The following is a 19416-nucleotide window of genomic DNA, read 5'->3' on the forward strand; positions in this document are numbered from 1 at the left end:
GGTTAAAATTGGGGAAAAAATGGTTAAAATGGTAAATATTATGTCATGTGTGTTTTACTACACCAAAAAAGAATAAAGGGGGAAAACACTCAAAATGCATAGTTATCAGTACTAAAACAGAGGCAAGTTCTGAATATGGAGCAGCTTATTCTACATGGTGGGGAGAGGCTGGGAACAATTATAATCAGGGATAACAGTGATCTGGGTCTTAAAGGATGTATAGTGGATAAAGCAAGATAAGTTCTTAGGCTCTTCTTGATGCCCTAGATTATAGTTTTTATGTTATGATGTCTTTCCTACACCCTACATTCTCCCCAAGCTTATTTTGTTTACTTCCTATAATTTAGGTTCTCTAGCCCCTGCACTGGTTTTATCAGAATCCAGATTTTTTTATAGTACTTGATAGATTACTGTGACCTTTCTCCTGCACTATTAACACATTAGACAATCTCATGAGACAAACACGCAAGACACTACTATCACCAACATACACGTGAAGATTCTAAGATTCACAGATGTTAATGAACCTGGCAAGGGTGTTCCAGTTAATACAGAGTCAGGGCAGGAACTAGATCTGTTTTTCTTTTCCCTGGCATTGGTTCTAAATACCAGGTGGCCACCCCCATCCTCTGCATCCACCCTGAGGTCAACTACTGTCAGCAGCCCCACTCTGACCATGGGCTTTCTTCCTGTGGTTTTTCAGCCAATAGGCTTCATTCTCTCCTCTCACTTTGCATTTCTGTCCTTCTTCCTTACATCTTACACCCTCACCACTCTTAAGATCCCAGCTGAGAAATATCCTTAATTCTTCCTACTTTCTACTCATAGAAGAAATAGATCACCTTGTGAAGCCCTAATTTTAGCAAGATCAAAAAAAAGTAACAAAGTATTTAAGAAATGTATCTTTTATGCCCAAGTTCATAGCAGGATTATTCATGATAGCCAAAAGGTGGAAGCAACCCAAGTGTTCATTGATGGATGAATAGATAAACAAATGTGGGGATCCCTGGGTGGCGCAGCGGTTTAGCGCCTGCCTTTGGCCCAGGGCGCGATCCTGGAGACCCAGGATCGAATCCCACATCGGGCTCCCGGTGCATGGAGCCTGCTTCTCCCTCTGCCTGTGTCTCTGCCTCTCTCTCTCTGTGTGTGTGTGACTATCATAAAAAAAAAAAAAAAAAAAAAATTAAAAAAAAAAACAAATGTGGTCTATCCCTACAATGGGATATTATTCAGCCTTAAAAACAAGGGAAATTCTTCCTGCCATTATGTGATTGTTAATACAGACTCTATGTCAGACTGTGAGCTCATGGAAACTAGAGCATGGTCTTAATCATCCTGTTTCTTTTTTTTTTTTTTTTTAAGATTTTATTTTAAAGTAATCCCTATACCCAATGTGGGGCTTGAACTCACAACCCCAAGATCAAGAGTCACGTGCTCCACCGACTGAGCCAGCCAGGTGCCCCTTTAATTACTTTGTTTCTAGAGTAGAACATAATGTCTAATGTATAATAGGTCCTCAAAAAATGTATTTGTTGGGTAAATAAAATTTATTATTGCCATCTAAAAAAAAGGAAATTCGGACACATGGTACAATGTGGATGAATCTTGAGGACATAATGCTAAGGAAAATAAACCAGGCACCAAAGGACAAATACTGTGTGATTCCACTTGGATGAGGGACCTAAAGTAGTCAAATCCATAGAGACAGAAAGAATGGTGGTTGCCAGGGGCACCATGTGTTTAATTTCAGTTTGGGAAGATGAAAAAGTTCTGGAGATAGATGGTATTTATGGCTGCACAGCAATGTGAATCTACTTAATTCTACTAAATCATACACATAAAAATGTAAGGATAAACAAAGAGAAAGAGAGAGATGTATCTTTAACCCCAGTGTCAGATACATCCTCACCTCATACAACAGTGAAGACCCTCAGAGTTGTACATTGCTGTGTCTGTAAGGGAGAGGGCCAAGGATTCTGACGAAATGGCCAATACTGAAGCAATATGTCCCCACCCACCTACACTCCTGGCTCCATTCTTTTGGTGCCTAGGACCATGCTTTTTCAGTTAAACTTTTTTTCAGATGTCTTACATTCTTCACCTCACACTTTACAACTTGTCTCAAAAATGTCATGATTTGGGGGTGCCTGGGTAGCTTAGTCAGTTTAGCATCTGCCTTTGGCTCAGGTCATGATCTCAGGGTCCTGGGATCGAGCCCTGTGTTGGGCTCCTTACTCAGCAGGAAGTCTCCTTCTCCCTCTCTCACTGCCCCTCCCCCCCCACTCCCTGCTTGTGCTCTGTCTCTCAAATAATTATATTAAAATTCTTTTTTAAAAAAAGTCATGATTTGACCCAGCCTTGTTCCTCTCCTTCATTTTGCTAAACACTCTCTTACAAGTTACATGCATATCTTCCTTCTGTTCTTCAATATCTACTCACCTTAAATCAGGAAATCTGGTCTCAGCCTTAACTCATGGCAATTGCTTTCTCACAGTGTCTTAGTCTATTTGGGCTGCTAAAACAAAATATCATAGTTGGGTGGCTTATAAACAACTGAAATTTATGTCTCCCAGTTCAAGATCGAATTGCTGATATATTTGGTGTCTGGCAAGTGCCTGCCCTCTGGTTTATAGGCCACAGCATTCTCCCTGTGTCCTCACATAGTAGAATAAGTAAGGGAGCTCTCTGGGATCTCTTTTATAAGAATACTAATCCCTTTAATGAGGACTCCACCTTCATGACCTAATCATCTCCTAAAGGCCCCACCTCCCCATACCCATCACTTTGGGGGTTAGGATTTCAACATATGAATTTTGGGATGACACAAACATTCATACCACAGCACATAGGTTCCCAGGACCCTTCTAACTGCCAAATCAAATGGCCATTTCTCCATCTCCATCCATAGCATTTGATCTAGATGAATATTCTTTTCTTTTTAGAAGTCTTATCACCATGTTGGTGACTGCTGCCTCTGCATGAGTGCACCATCACACACAAATGGAATCTAAGATAATCTAGAGAAGTTTATGCAAGAGCAAGTGAGTTGTCAGGTCTCCCCCTGCCTGCCTGAGCAGAAGTGCATGTAATTCTTGCATGTGGCATTTTCTACCCCATTTTGTCAAGCAGACTCTCTTCCTCATTAATGCTCAAAGAACTAAGAACTGATATATACTCTGAGAAAGGTCCAATTCTAACCCAGTAGATAGAAAGGTGAAAGAAATTTTTAATTTATTTTAAGTAGGCTCCATGCCCAATGTGGGGCTCCAACTCATGACCTTGAGATCAAGAATCCCAAGCTTTTACTGACTGAGCCAGCCAGGTGGCCAGAAATAATATTACTTTAATAAATAACACCAAGAGTTTCACTTTTCTTTCAGGTGGGAATGTTAACCCCAAAACACCTGAGGGAAGTGACTCTCCTATTAGGAATTAGTATTAATAAGTCTCCATGGTGATGAAGGGGGTATATAAATATCAGGTGGGTAATATGATACCAAACTCAAGAGAGCTGAGAATCACAATTGTTACAAGGCAATCTTACAGAAAAACATGAATCAATAAATACAATAAATACTACTTTTATCAATAAATATTCCCTGTTAATATTCTTGAAACACTGAATAACTGAGACCCTATTCACTTGGTAATCAGTGTATTTAACAAAGATACTATCCTTTTGTACTCAATTGTACTCAGTTATTTCTTTTCCAGACCCCTTAAAAGATTCTACAGCCAAGGTAGGATCCTTGCAATCAAGAAAACTATGATGCAGCAGGAAGGTGTATCTTCTAGACAGGAGACTGTTGCATTTTAAGGATGTTAAGCATAGTTGTAGTTCAAGGAACAAAGGCAAGGGTGATTGAAAAGCAGTTGTGAAGGTGACCCAAGCCCTGGAGGAAGGGGAAGGCTTTGATAGATAGAGACAAGGAAATAACAGTAGGAGCAAGAAGACTGTAGGAAAAAGTTTGCTACTAGGACAGGAGTCAAGGCTTGACTTGTGTCCTGTGAGGGCAGAGCAGGAAGGGCAGGTGGAGAGGGCAAGGCTAAGGGCAGACAACACCTGAGCAGGGTGTAGTAAGGAGACTTGTGGGTTGTTGCATTGAGAAATAATATGGTAAAACCATTTTCAGAAGATTAGTGAGAAACAGGATAGATTTGAGAGGTAAAAAACAATAGGTGGGTGAATTGACCACTGCTGCAAGAATTCAGGTATAAGATGATGAAGGACTGGATAAGGGAGAGTGGACCCAAGGAAGAAAAGAAATTTTTGGATTAAAATGATAGGCGGCCTTTCTCAGTATCCACAAATCAATCAACATGATACATACACCACATTAACAAAATGAAGGAGAAAAATCATATGGTCATATCAGCGGATGAAGAAAAAGCATTTAACAAAATCCAATCCATTCATGATAAAAACTTAATGAACTAGATATAGAGGGGATGCCCTTTGTCATAATAAAGGCCACAGATGACATCACATTCAATGGTGAAAAGTGAAAACTTTGCTTTGAGATCAAAAGGAAGACAAGAACATCCCAGTGGCAAGAGCCACTTTCATTCAACATTGTATTGGTGGTCCTAGGCACGAAAAAGAAATAAGAAGCAACCAGATTGGAAAGCAAGAAGAAAACCCCTCTCTGTTTGCAGATGACAGGATATTATATATATATAGAAAACTCTAAAGACTCCTCCAAAAAACTATTAGAAATAATAGATGAAACTAGTTAAGATACAGGATACAAAACCAATATACAAAAATCTGTTATGTTTCTATACACTCATAAACTATCAGAAAGAGAAATTAAGAAAATTCCATTAACAATTACATCAAAAACAATAAAATACCTAGGAATAAGGAGGTGAAAAATCTGTACACTGAAACCTTAAAACACTGATGAAAGAAATTAAAGGAGTCACAAATAAATGAGAAGGTACTCTGTGCTCATGGATAGGAAGAGTTAATATTGCTAAAATATCCATAAAACCGAAAGCAACCTACAGATTCAATGTAATTTCTATCAAAATTCCAAAAGCACCTTTCACAGAAAAAGAAAAAAATCCTAAAATTTATAGACCCGCACAAGACCCCAAATAGCTGAAGCAATCCTGAGAAGGAGCAAAGATGGGGGCATTATGCTTTCTTTTTTCTTTTTTTTTAATAATTTTTAAAAAAGATTTTATTTATTCATTCATGAGAGACACACAGAGAGAGAGAGAGAGGGGCAGAGACACAGGTAGAGGGAAAAGCAGGCTCCATGCAGGGAACCCAACGCGAGACTCGATCCCGGGTCACCAGGATCACGCCCTGGGCTGAAGGCGGCGCTAAACTGCTGAGCCACCTGGGCTGCCCCGCATTATGCTTTCTGATGTCAAACTGTATTATAAAGCTACAGTAATTAATATATAGCTTAATATATACTATATATGTAAATATATGTATATATATTTATATGCCTGGATGGCTCAGTCTGTTAAGCATCTGCCTTGGGCTCAGGTCATGATCCCAGGGTCCTGAGATTGAGCCCTGAGTTGGGCTCCCTCCTCAGCAAGGAGTCTGCTCCTTCCTGTCCCTCTACCCCTCCCCCTGCTCCTACTCTCACTCTCTCTCTCTCAAATAAATAAATAAAATCTTGTTAAAAAGAACTTTAAAAAACCAGTATGATATTGGCATAAAACAAACACAGATATCAATGAAACAACATAGAATCCAAAAATAAACCCATTTATTTGTGGTAGATTAACTTACAAGAGAGAAGCCCAATACATACAATGGAAAAATGATAGTTTCTTCAATAAATGGTGTTGGGAAAAGTGGACAGCCAGGTGCAAACAAATGGAACTGGACCTTTATGTTACACCATGCACAAAAATCACCTCAAACTAGATTAAAAGCTTGAATGTAAGACCTGAAACCATGAAACCCCTAAAAGAAAACATAGAGGTCCCTTGACATTGGTCTTGGGAATGATGTTTTAGATTTGACACCAAAAACAAAGGTAACAAAAAAAAAAAAAAAAAAAAAAACAACAACTGGGAGGACACCAAAGTAAAAGCAGGAACCATCAGCAGGAAACCATCAACAAAATTAAAAAGTAACCTACAGAATGGAGAAAATACTTACAAGTCAACTATCTGATAAGGGATTAATACCCAAAATATATAAAGAACTCATACAACTCAAAAGCAAAAACCCAAACAATCTGAATTTAAATTGGGCAGAAAAACTGAAGAGACATTTTTCCAAAGAAGACATAGAAAATGGCCAAGAAGTCCATAAAAAGGTGGACCTCAACATAGTTATCACCAGGGAAATGCAAATCAAACCACAATGAATTATCACCTCACACGTGTTAGAATGGCTTGCCTCAAAAAGACAAGCTATAACAAGTGCTGGCAATATGTGGAGAAAAGGGAATCCTTGTGCACTGTTGGTGGGAATGCAAACTGGTGCAAGCGCTAAGGAAAAAGTGTGGAGGCTCCTCAGAAAATTGAAAATAGAACTACCCTATGATCCAGGAATCCCACATCTGGGTATTTATTGAAGGAAAACGAAACAGGATATGGAAGAGACATCTGCATGTTAGTTGCAGCATTATTCACAATAGTCAAGATAAGAATACAAACAAAGTGTCCATCAACAGATGAATGGATAAAGAAGATATTATTGAGCCATAAGAAAGAAAGAAATTCTGACCTTTGTGACCATGTGGATAGAACTTGAAGTCCTTATACTAAATGAGATAAGGAAAACAAAGACAAATGCTGCATGGTATCACTTTATATGTGGAATCTTAAAAACAAACAAACAAAAAACAACCACCAAAGTCAGACTCATAGAAACAGAGAGTAGAAAAGTGGTTGCCGGGGGCTGGGAGGTAGGGGAGTTAGGGAGAGATTGGTAAAAAAACAAAAGATGCAAACTTTCAGCAGTAAGATGAAAAAGGTCTGAGAATCTAATATGAAACATTTTGATTATACTTGATAACACTGTCTTGTATACTGAAATTTGCTAAGAGAATAGAACTTAAAATGTTCTTACAGGAACAAATCAAAACCTCTGCATTTTATAAAGGTTGCCAGGTGTTTCTTAAATTTCTTAGGCCCTTCGATGTTTGAAGAACACTGCTGCATACCATTCTGTTCTTTCTCATGAAATCTCCACATAACATAGTGAGTTAGGAGAGATAGTCACGATTTTAGGAGTTTTCACCAAGTAGAGAGTTGATTTGGTCCTTTAAGGCTGTGTGGGGTTAGTTGGACAGGCGGGAGCCAGGACAGAGTTCCAAGGAGATGGAATGGTCTGTGCAAAGCAAAAGCTAAAAATAAGGGACGCCTGGGTGGTTCAGTGGTTGAGCATCTGTCTTCAGTTCAAGGAGAGATCCCAGAGTTCCGGGATCAAGTCCCACATCTGGCCCCTACAGGGAGCCTGCTTCTCCGTCTGCCTATGTCTCTACCTCTCTCTCTCTATGTCTCTCATGAATGAATAAATAAATAAACCTTAAAAAAAAATAAAAAGCAAAAGCAAACAGAGATTAGACAACTTTGAAGTCAAGAATTCGTGCAGGGGAGTAGTAGTGATACATCAAGGTATTTAATTGGGAGTGCAATGTTTTCTCTAAATCATTCATGATGAAACTAATATATTTTATTTTGTCCTAAAAAAGAAACACATTTTTTAAGAAAAGAAATGACTATACAATTGACATGCGTTATAAAAATCACAACTACTGGGAAGCTTGGGTGGCTCAGCGGTTGAGCATCTGCCTTCGGCTCCGGGTATGATTCCATGCTCCCGGATTGAGTCCCACATCAGGCTCCCTGCATGGAGCCTGCTTCTCCCTCTGCCTGTGTCTCTCCCTCTCTCTCTGTCTCTCATGAATAAATAAATAAAATCTTTAAAAAAAAAAATCACAGCTACTAACACATGTGGCCATGAGAAAACCAAGCTGTTGGAGTAAATACGATCTGTTGTTGTTAAATCTGTGTTATTATTTGCTGCTTTTTCATTCAGTTTGTCATCTGCTAATGCTAGCAGATGAAAGTTGGGATCCCTACCACTATGGGAAAACAGTATAGGGGTAAAAAACGTTACAAGTTGAGGAAATCTTGTCTATTACATTTTCTTTTCTCTGTGGATTGGGCAAAGGCCATGGTTATTTGATATGAGGGCAGACCACCTTGGTGCAGCTCCCAGAACAGTCTTCCCAGGGAGTATGGATTAAGCCCCTCTGTGCATCATGGGAAGCAAAGTCCCAAAAGGATAAATGTGTGCTTTTAGGCAGATTACTCTGGTAACTGTATACAGGATGGGTTATTGAAGGGAATGACCAAAGACAGGAAGACCAGTTAGAAAATTATAGCAGCAAGCAGCAGTAATCCAGGTTTGAGATGGAGTGATAGGACTTTAAGTTTACCTGGTATTTTGTTATACAAATTCTTTTCACAAACACTCCTTAAATGATTATGTGAGGCAGGAAGTATCATTAAAAAAAAAAACCTGAAAGTTTAATTTTAAAAGGTGTCTATGTGAGAAATACTAAAAATAATAATGATAACTGGCAGGACTTAAAGACTGGTAGAGTCGTGGGAAAGGAGTTGGGAGGTGGAGAGGAATCAAAGCTGATCCCAAAGTTTTTAAACTTGGACAAATCGGAGAATGTTATTAACAGATGCCTAGGGGAAAAGCAAAATTGGAGGGAGGTAAATTTTCTCTTTTTCTTCTGCACTCATGTCAAACTTTTTTAAAAAAGATTTATTTCTATAAGTAATCTCTACACCCAGTGCGGGGTTTGAATCCATGACTTCTGAGATCAAGAGTCCAATGCTCCCCTGACTGAGCCACCCAGGTGCCTCGCAATAAGTTCAAACTTTGAGAAAAGTTAATTAAAAAAATAGTGCAAAATAGGGATCCCTGGGTGGCGCAGCGGTTTGGTGCCTGCCTTTGGCCTGGGGTCGATCCTGGAGACCTGGGATCGAATCCCACGTCAGGCTCCCGGTGCATGGAGCCTGCTTGTGTCTCTGCCTCTCTGCCTCTCTCTCTGTGTGTGTGTGTGACTATCATGAATAAATAAATAAATAAATAAATAAATAAATAAATAAATAAATAAGTGCAAAATAAACATTATAGTCCCTTTGCCTGTCATCTCAATAATGTCCTTTATACCAAAAGGATCCAACATAGGATCATGGATTGCACCCAACTGTCATGTCTTTCAAATCTCCTTCATTCTACAGAAATTCCTCGATTTTACTTTCATGGCCTTTTTTTTTTTTTTTTTTTACAGACCCTTTTGTAGGCTGTCCCTTGGTTTGGGTTTGTCCAGTGTTTCCTCATGATTAGACCAGGTTATGCATCTTTGACTGGAATACCACAGAAATGACTGCAAGCTCACTGTGTCATCAGATGGCACACTGTACTGATTTTTTTTTTAAAGGATTGTATTTATTTATTCAGAGAAACAGAGAGAGGCAGAGACATAGGCAGAAGGAGAAGCAGGCTTTCCATGGGGAGCCGGATGCAGGACTCCACCCCAGGATGCCCTGAGCCAACGGCGGATGCTCAACCACTGAGCCACCCAGGTGCCCCACACAGTACTGATTTATGTCATCGCTTGTGATGTTGACTTTCATGACTTAAGACGGTACCTGACAGGTTTTTCTATGGTAAAGTTACTCATCTCCCTGCCTGATTACTAAACTATTTCATGAGGAGATGCTTTGAAAGGTGGTGGCAAGACTGGCTTCATGGCACGACCACCTGTGAAGCTGTGTTGGGTCTTGCACTTAGAAGGGTCCCAGGCTTGGTTTATTTTATTTTATTTTTTGCTCAGTTCCCACAAAGAAGGAAAGAAGGAAGGAAGGGAAGGGCAAAGAAGCATATATTCAATTCTTGACTTGTTACTTTGGGGTTGCCAGGACACCTGAGAATTAGGAAAGTGAGACTAGGGCTTGGGAGGAAATCTGGGCTTCAGAGAAAGCCTGGAACTTTCCAAACACAAAAGACAATCTCTCCAGGGGCATTAGAAAGAATGAGGACCTAAGCTTTGGAACACACACAGTTGCAGAATGGGAGAAAGGGAAGCCGGCAAGGCCTTGGAGGAATGAATGCACTAGAGAGTGAGGGAAACGCAATAGTGACCCATTACAGAAACCAAAGGAAACGGGGATTTTATAGGGACAAGACCAGCCAGCTGTGTGAAAGCTGTGAAGAAGTTAAAGGAGATGGCTGACCAAGAGGAAAGATCCCCGGTTCTAATAACTAGCCACAAGGAAGAGACTATGACTATTCGTGTGTCCTTTTAACAGGGGACATTGGTGGAGGTAGGTTAGGGCATAGGCTTGAGGATAGAGATGTGCTGGCAAGGCCAGCTTCCTGGGTGCCATCACTCACAGGCTCCTGCGCTTAAGGGCCCCTGGCTTGGTTTAATGCTCTTGAAGTTCTTAACATTTTTAAAAAATATTTTATTTATTTATTCATGAGAGACACGTAGAGAGAGAGAGAGAGAGAGAGAGAGAGAGAGAGAGAGGCAGAGACACAGGAGGAGGGAGAAGCAGGCTCCACGCAGGGAGCCCGACGGGACCCGATCCCTGGACTCCAGGATCACACGCGGGACGGACGGCAGGCTCCAAACCGCTGAGCCCCCCGCGGGAGTCCTGCGGGTTCATCATGCCCTGTAGCCTCTGCCAATTGCGTAGCTGGTTCAGGTTGAGGGAGCAGGCGTAAACTCTTTTCTCCGTGGGGAACATCTGGGGAGGACAGGGAGAGGGGCAGTGTGTCGTGCACGTGTGCCGGCGGAGGGCGGGGACGGCGGCGAGGACCCGGGGCCGCTGCGGGGAGCGTGCGGGTCCAGAAGCGGAGACCGAGGGGTTCAAGGCCCGTGGCGCGTCGGACGCAGCACGGGAGCGGCGGGGAGCCGGGGCAAAGCGGCCCAGGCGAGGAAGGCGCGCCCACGGCGAGGCCCAGGCGAGCGCGCACCCCCGGCGGCCCCGAGGCCGCCCCGCAGCTGCCCACGCGCGCGCCCGGCTCGGGAGCCCTCGGACCCGCCGGCCGGAGCGACTGCGGGACAAAGGGGCCGAGCGCGGCCGCCCCCGCCCCCTCCCCCTCCCCCTCCTCCGCCCGCGCCCTCGGCGGGGCCCGGGCCTGGGGCCCGCCGCGCTCCCCCCGCTCCCCGCCCTCCCCGCCCGCCGGCCGCGCGCCCGGGGTGGCGCAGGGAGGCCTCCGTGGGCCCGGGCACGTCCGCGCCGCCGCCCTCGGGCCTCGCGCGCCGGGAGGCTGAGCTGGCGGGGAGGGGCCTGGCCCTGCCTCCCCGGCCCGGGCGCCTCCGCCGGCCGCCACCCCAGGGCGAGGCGCCCCCGGGAGGGACGGGGCTGCGGCGGCGCGTGGCCGGCGGGCGGGGCGGGCGGGGCGCGCGGGGCGTGGGTGCAGCTCGCCGCGGACTCGCAGACACCCCACGAGCCGGGCCGCCTGGCCTCGGCCTCTCCAACCTTCCGGCCCCGGCCCCGCTCCTCCGCGGGGACCCTCCAAACTTCTTCTTCTTTTAAGATTTTATTTATTTATTCATGAGAAACCCAGAGAGAGAGAGAGAGAGAGAGAGGCAGAGACCTGGGCAGGGGGAGAAGCAGGCTCCCTGCGGGGGAGGGGGAGGACTCGATCCCAGGACCCCAGGATCAGGCCCTGAGCCACCGGGCTGGGACCGCCCTCAAACCTTTCAAGAGGGGTCTTGGAGGAAATCAACCTGCAGAGAATTGGGAAGGAAACTGGGGAGATTTGAGGTCAGTTTCAACCTCCCTCCGCCACCATCGAATCAAAGCAGGATGTGCTTACTGTGTAAACTGTGGCAAAGACAGAAAAGTGTAAGTAATTAGACCAATTTTTTTTTTTTTTAAAGCACCCACAATTTCACTACTCACAAGCAAAGGCGTACATATTGGGATACTTCTTCACATGTTGCTATGGATATATATTTTTACAGAATTGCGAATTCTGTGCAAATTATTGAGTGGTTTTTTTTTTTTTTTTTTTTGCTTCATATAAACATTTCTCATTTCCTTGAGCACATCGAGGTTTTTTTTTTTTTTTGTTATAGTTCTATACAAACATTGTATAGCTGTACCATTTTGTACCAAAATGTTGTAACCATTTTCAGTTTTTAAAGGTCCAAAGGATGCAAATATTTTAAAAATTCTTTATTCTTCATATTAAATTGTTCTCTACAGTGTCTGTACTAATCTATATTTCCAGTCTCACTGAATGAATGGCCACTCTTACTATACCTATCATTATCAATCAGAGAATGACATCAGGCCTTGAATAGGTATCCCCATCTGTCCTTCTGAGCACACCTCTGCTCTACCTTCCTCCTTACATTAAAAATGTAAAGAAAAATTCAGAGCCTTTGGGATTCAGACATTCAAACTATTGGAAACGTTGGCCACTTTTTCAGTTTCCCCATCATTTTCTATTCCCCTAAAGCTTATCAACAATATCACCCAATCAGTGTCTTAGAAATGGAAGAGGAATAAGTTAGAAATCTCTTTTCCAGGGAGGATGCCTTGGGTGGCTCAGTGGTTGAGCATCTGCCTTTGGCTCATGGTGTGATCCTGGGGTTCCGGGATTGATTCCCACATCAAGGTCCTTTCAGGGAGCCCGCTTCTCCCTCTGTCTATGTCTCTGCCTCTCTCCGTGTCTCTCATGAATAAATAAATCTGAAAGAAAGAAAGAGAGAGAGAAAAAGAAAGAAATCTCTCTTCCAGAACCCTGGCCTCCCCTGCCTCTAGATGAGGCTCCTTCAGCATGTTTCCTCAGGAGCCTCAGCTGGCCAATAGATGTGGTGGCTCCCATGGAGTCAGGTCAATAAGTCAAGGTTGAGGTGTTAAATAATTATTGTTATTAGTGAATCCCCTGGAGGGGTGCCTGTGTGGCTCAGTCTGTTAAGCTTCTGACTTTTTTAAAGATATTATTCATGAGAGACACAGAGAGAAGCAGAGACACAGGCAGAGGGAGAAGCAGATTCCCCAGGGGGACCTCCATCTGGGACTCGATCCTAGGACCCCAGGATCACAACCTGAGCTGAAGGCAGATGCTCAACTGCTGAGCCACCCAGGTGCCCAATCTTCTGACTCTTGATTTCAACTTGGGTCATGATCTTAGGGTCATGAGATCAAGTCCTGTGTCAGGCTGCATGCTGGGTGTGGAGCCTGTTTAAGATTCTCTCTCCTTCTGCCTCTCTCTCTAAAAAAAGAAAAAAGAAAGAAAGGAAAAAAGAAGAGATCCCCTGGAGAAACAACCTAACTGTCCATCAAGAATAATTCAGGAAGAAGGTGTAGTATATGTGCATATATACACACACATACATACACACCATGGAATATTATTTAGTCATGTGAAGGAAGGAAATCCTGGCATTTGCAATAAGAAATCCTGCCATTTGCAATAACGGATGAACCTTGCGGACATTAAACTAAGTGAGGTAAATCAGACAGAGAAAGACAAATATTACATGGTATCATTTACATATGGAATCTAAGAAAAGCTAAACTCATTCAAAAAAAAAAAAAAAGAAAAAGGGTGAGATGGTGGTTACCAAGGGCTGGGGGATAGGGGAAGCAGGGAAGTAGGAGAGATGTTGTTTAAGAGTACAAACTAGTAGAGGGGCACCTGGGTGGCACAGTGGTTGAGAGTCTGATTCTTGGTTTCTACTCAGGTCATGATCTCAGGGTCGTAGGTTTGAGCCCCGTGTCAGGCTACATGCTTTAGGCTCAGCCTGGAGTCTGCTTATGACTCTCCCTCTTTCTTCCCTTTACCAGTACCCCTCATGCTTGCATTCTTTATCTCAAATAAATAAATAAATCTTAAAAAAAAAAAAAAAGAGTTCAAACTAGTAGATACACAGTCCTGGAGATCTAATGTTTAACATAGTGATTATAGACAATAATACTGTATTATAGACCTCAAACTTGCTAAGATACTAAATCTTCTTAATTATTCCCACCACAAAAAAAGAAATGATCATTTGGTGACATGATGAAGGTCTAGCTAATGCTACAATAGTGATCATATTGTAATATATAGATGCATCAAGTCAACATGTGCACTTTTTTAAAAAAAGGACTTATTTATTTATTTATTTATTCATGATAGACACAGAGAGAGAGAGAGAGGCAGAGACACAGGCAGAGGGAGAAGCAGGCTCCATGCAAGGAGCCCAGTGCGGAACTCGATCCCAGGACTCCAGGACCGGGCCCTGGGCCAAACCATTGAGCCACCCAGGGATCCCCTCAACATGTGAACTTTAAACTTACACAATATTATATGTCAGGGGACACCTGGGTGGCTCAGTGGTTGGGTGTCTGCCTTCAGCTCAGGGCATGATCCTAGAGTCCCAGGATCAAGTCCCACGTCCAGCTCCCTGCATGGAGCCTGCTTCTCCCTCTGCCTGTGTCTGACTCTCTCTCTCTCTGTCTCTCATGGATAAATAAATAAATAAATAAATAAATAAATAAATAAAATCTCTAAAAAAATATTATATGTCAAATATATTTCAGTACAGAAAAGCTCCCACATAGCTTGGACCTTAGAGAATAAAATAAACTGGAGAGTAAAAGAAACAACATTCCATATACAAATGACCTCACTCAGCCTTATTCCACAAAAAATTAAATTTAAATGGACAAGTGCTGTAATAAAGGTAAGTGCAAAATGCCAAGGGTGGGGAAGAAAGCCCTGGAAACCTGACCGCCTCCCCACTCAGGATGCTTTGGCAAGTCATGATCCTGGAAGATTTAGTGCCCAAATTAGTGGCTGAAGGGATTATGAAGCTTTCCAGAGCTGTGGCATTGCATTATAAGAATGAATAATAATAGTCACTCTAGGGATGCCTCAGTGGCTCAGTGGTTGAGCGTCTTGGGGTCAGGGCATGATCCCCGGTCCGGGGATGGAGTCTTGCATCAGGCTCCCTGCATGGAGTCTGCTTCTCCCTCTGCCTGTGTCTTTGCCTCTCTCCCTGTGTCTCTCATGAATAAATAAATAAAATCTTAAAAAAAAAAGTCACTCTATTGAGCCCTGTCTTGCTTTGAGTGTTATAACAGGTCATAACCACCCTGTGAAGGAAGGTGGCTCCTTTTATAGATAAGGAAACTGTAGCTCAGAGTAGTTTATCTGACTCCTTGATACCTGCAACTAATAACACATGTTGCTCCCCCTCCCCACTTTTGCACCTGCAGAGAGAGAGCGTGACCTGAACAGGATCTACACTTTCTCTTATATTTTCAACCTTATGTGCTGTCTATACTCATGCAATCATAGCACAGCCCTGATGGGATCAAAACATAGCAGCAGCAACCACTTTTCATGTTTACTTCTATTTGGCTGCATATTTGTCATCACGTGGTTTTACCATATTCTATCCATTAAGCTGGCCTGCTTCCCTAGCCCCATAAAGGCAGCTTGCTCTTGGGGCCCGCACCTGGAGCCTCTTGTTTTACCTTATCTTTGAAGTCAGTACTGCTCATGTGTTTGCCTGGCAGCTCCCATCTGGGCAGCTGGCCTTGTGATGTTCTTGAAGACCGCTTTAACTCTTCTTCCCAGGGTGGGCTTTCAGGTTTCTTTAGATTATTAGCCATTCTCTTAGTATCACTAAATCATCAAAAAATTGAATTTTCAATCTAGAAGGGACTTTATCCATTGTCTAGTTATCATCTTACAGAGGAGGTGCTCAGATCACAGGTGTCCAGCACTCTTTCCTGCAGTCTCTGGTCACTGATTGTTTCCTTAGCTCCAGGAGCTAGCATCACAGATGAGAGCAGGTCACTCACCAATGCCCTTAGATAGAGCAGAGGCCTCTCTCTCTTGGCTAGTTAGCATGGTTGCTTAGATAATCCTGAATTATTGAGCAATGTGGATTTTGCCTATGTTAACTCTGCAAAATATCCTGATAAATTGTTTTTTATGAGCCTGCCTCAGTTAAGTGTCTGACCCTCGGTAGTGTGACAGGGAGAAGAGCATGTGTAAAGGAAAATGTTTAAAAAGTCCTGCTCTATCCTACAGAAGGAACAATCCTCCCTCCTCCTGGCCCAACTCTTAAAGCTTCCTTAAAACTAGAAAGAGCTTTATTTTGTTTTTCAAATGATCTAAAATTTATTTTAAGACATTACCACAAACATATAGCATGTTCACACCTTTACAACTCATTGTCAGATTTTTTAAATAGTATTGTTTGTGTCATATTTTTATGTAATTTATATATTGTTTCAATTCTGCAATTTGCTTTCATATATATATATATATATATATATATATATATATATATATATATACATTCAGAGATGCTGGTATCAAAAGTGATGAATTTTCCCAAACTGAACACATTCAGTTACTTGCATTCAGATCAAGAAGCACCATTTCCATCATCCCAAGCCTTCCTGTACAGAGCTTTTTAGTTGTTGTTCTTCTCTCCTTTCAGAAATTTGCCAGATGTGAAAATGGATTTTTGATTTAAAGATGCCACATTTCTCAGCTTCCTAGCCTGCAGAATGTGTACAATAGAAGAAACATTTCTTTCCTTCCTACTGTTATGAGGCCAACTTAAAATCCAGTTCATTAGACACTCTGGCATTGCAGGAGAAAACTTGAGGGTGGATTCATAGATTCATAAGCTTCAAGGGACTTTGGAAAGAAGAGGTCAAGGTGGTGTAGCTCTCAGGTGGCAAGTCCGGAACTGGAGCCCAGGCCTCCTCACATCTTTCCTAGCTTTGTTAATACTATGTAAATAGCCACAACTGAGAATAGAGACGTGCCAGATAGAGAGATTTCCGGAAAGTTTCCTGTGGAGAACTGAGGAATAATATTGTAACCTACTATGGAGAGTAGAGGTGGTTCCCCGTCTTTGGTTTTGCCAGAGAGAACTCTGCTGCCCTCTGGTTGCTGCCTGGAATAGTCTCTAACAGGGTCCTGAAACCCCAGGGTACACAAATTGTGAGCAGAGGCACCCCCAGATGATGCAGAAAATTCACAGAGACCTCTTCAGTTATTTTTACATTTTTGAAGGAAACATGGTGATACCTGACATCCATCACAAACTGCATGAATTATTACTTAAAGGAAACCCATGGTTTCGAAATTAGGTTGCATACGTTGCTTTTGATGACATCCTACCTTTATGGAGTTGGGTTTTTGGTGGATGCTGTGTTAAAAAAGAAAATTGTTGGGGAAAAGGAAATGGGCATGGCTGTGTGCAATCTGATTCCGAGGTTTGAGAAGTTGTACAGTGCTCCGCAGGTGCACAAATTTCATCAGAAAGTAATTGTAGTTATTTAAGAATAAAATAAAAATATCTACTTCTTTCCGCGTAGGTGGGTTATTTTTGCAAACAACTGCTGAATTGTTTGGCCCTAACTACTTGATAAATGGACCCTTTAGGTAGGTATTTCCTTTGGCCTAGGGAGTCAGTGAACCTTTTGCCTTAGGCATAAGGCTGGGTGATAGCGGCTTCTTTAAGTTACTTCACTTCTTTAGCACTATTTCACAATTGAGTGTTCAGCTGGTAGATCCAGAGTCTGGGGTGATTTTACTCAGATGAGGAAACTAAGTCTCAGAAAGTAAATTGATGGAGATTATCCAGGTAGGGCAGATCCAGGGTTTTTATTTTTTTTTAATTAATTTTTTAAAGATTTATTTATTTAAAGAGAAAGAGAGTTGCCAGGGCATGAGCAAGGGGAGGCACATAAGGAGAGGGGAGGAAAAAGAAATTCAAGCTGACTCCCTGCAGTACAAGGAGCCTGCCACCTCTGCCATATTGGGGCTTGATCTCAGGACTCTGGCCTTGGGGCTTGATCTCAGGACCCTGACACCACGCTGACCAGAGCTGAAATCAGGAGTCGGCTGCTTAACCAGCTAGGCCAGACAAGCATTAGGGGCCTGAAGCTTCTGCAATTGTTGGAGCTTTACACTTGTCCTCTTTAAGAATGATAATGCACGTTTAGTTTCAAATTTGGATAGAGGGCTAGCCAGGGGCCTAAGCTAGTGAGGAGTCCTAAGGCTTAAGGTTCATTAGCTTTGTAGCAAATCCACTTGGCTGCCAGCTAGTAAGGGGTGGAAATGGAATTCAAACTCTGCTTTATCTACCTCTAAAGACACAAAATAAGGAATTTTCTTTCCCTAAAGAGAAGAATAGAAAACAAGGGATGTGAAAATACTCCTAGAGATGTAGGCCTACCTGGGTTTTCTCCACACTTGACACTCTCCTCCCCAAGAAGGAACCTGAGAGTGAGGAACACAATTCCTGTACCCTCTCATTGGAAAGTTGTGACAGGGGACTGGAGAGAGCTTTGGCGTCAAAACTGAGTTTGAATTCTGGCCCCAGGGGGATCCCTGGGTGGCGCCTGCTTCTCCCTCTGCCTGTGTCTCTGCCTCTCTCTCTATGTCTATCGTGAATAAGTAAAATCTTAAAAAAAAAAAAAAAAAAAGAATTCTGGCCCCAGGCTTCTAAACTCTGCAATCTGGGAAAGTGACTTACCATCTCTGGGTGCTACTGGAGCAGCAGTGCCCACACTCCACCAGATTGTGAGGATTAAATGAGCTATCACAAATGAAAGTGCCTTGTCTATAGCAGGCACACAAACTCTGTGAGTCTCCCACTCCTTCCTCTGCTCCCACACAAATCATGCGTATTTGGAGACAAAATAAATATACACAAGCTAGCTGGTAGAATTTCCTTCATGTGTGGGTAAATTAAGTAAATGCACATATATGGCAAGCAGCTGTCTACAAAAGATGCAAATCAGACCAAGTTGGCAGATACTTGCCTGGTGTCTTGTCTTGGTTCATTGCTTAGCTCAGTGTCTACTTTCAGGGGTTCCCCATTATCCACAGACTAAGGTCAAACCTCCTTATTCTGGTATCTGGAAATTTCCAAAATCTGGCCTCAACTTATCCTAACATTCTCTCCCACTATGACCCAACCCAAACCTCTTTTCTAACCCAACTGGCTTCCTTAATGACCTTTACGTATCCACGGTGACCTCAGCAGAAAACTACTGCCCCTGCCAGGAATTCTCTCTCTTTTCCACAGTCCTGAATCCTACCCATCCTTCAGGACGAATTCTGTCTCTTGCAGTAATTTCTGATGGACCCCAGTCCTTGGGGATAACACTCCCGTCAACTCTTACTGCTCCTCCCATTTGTACCATGCATTCAGATCCTGACCACACACTCCCTTATTTTGTTCTACAGCTTTTAAGGAGTTTATTTTTCCTTCCAATAGCATTGTAAGTTCAATGCAGTGTCATGGAAATAACATCAGACTGAAACAGAGACTTGGCTTCTGTTTCCAACTTGCTGTATAACCCCAGGCAAGCAGCTTCCTTTAGCTCAGGAGTGAGGGGTCTGGATAGGGAAACTCTAAGATTCCT

The sequence above is a fragment of the Canis aureus genome, chromosome 24 (genome assembly GCF_053574225.1).
Source record: "Canis aureus isolate CA01 chromosome 24, VMU_Caureus_v.1.0, whole genome shotgun sequence".
Taxonomy (NCBI): domain Eukaryota; kingdom Metazoa; phylum Chordata; class Mammalia; order Carnivora; family Canidae; genus Canis; species Canis aureus.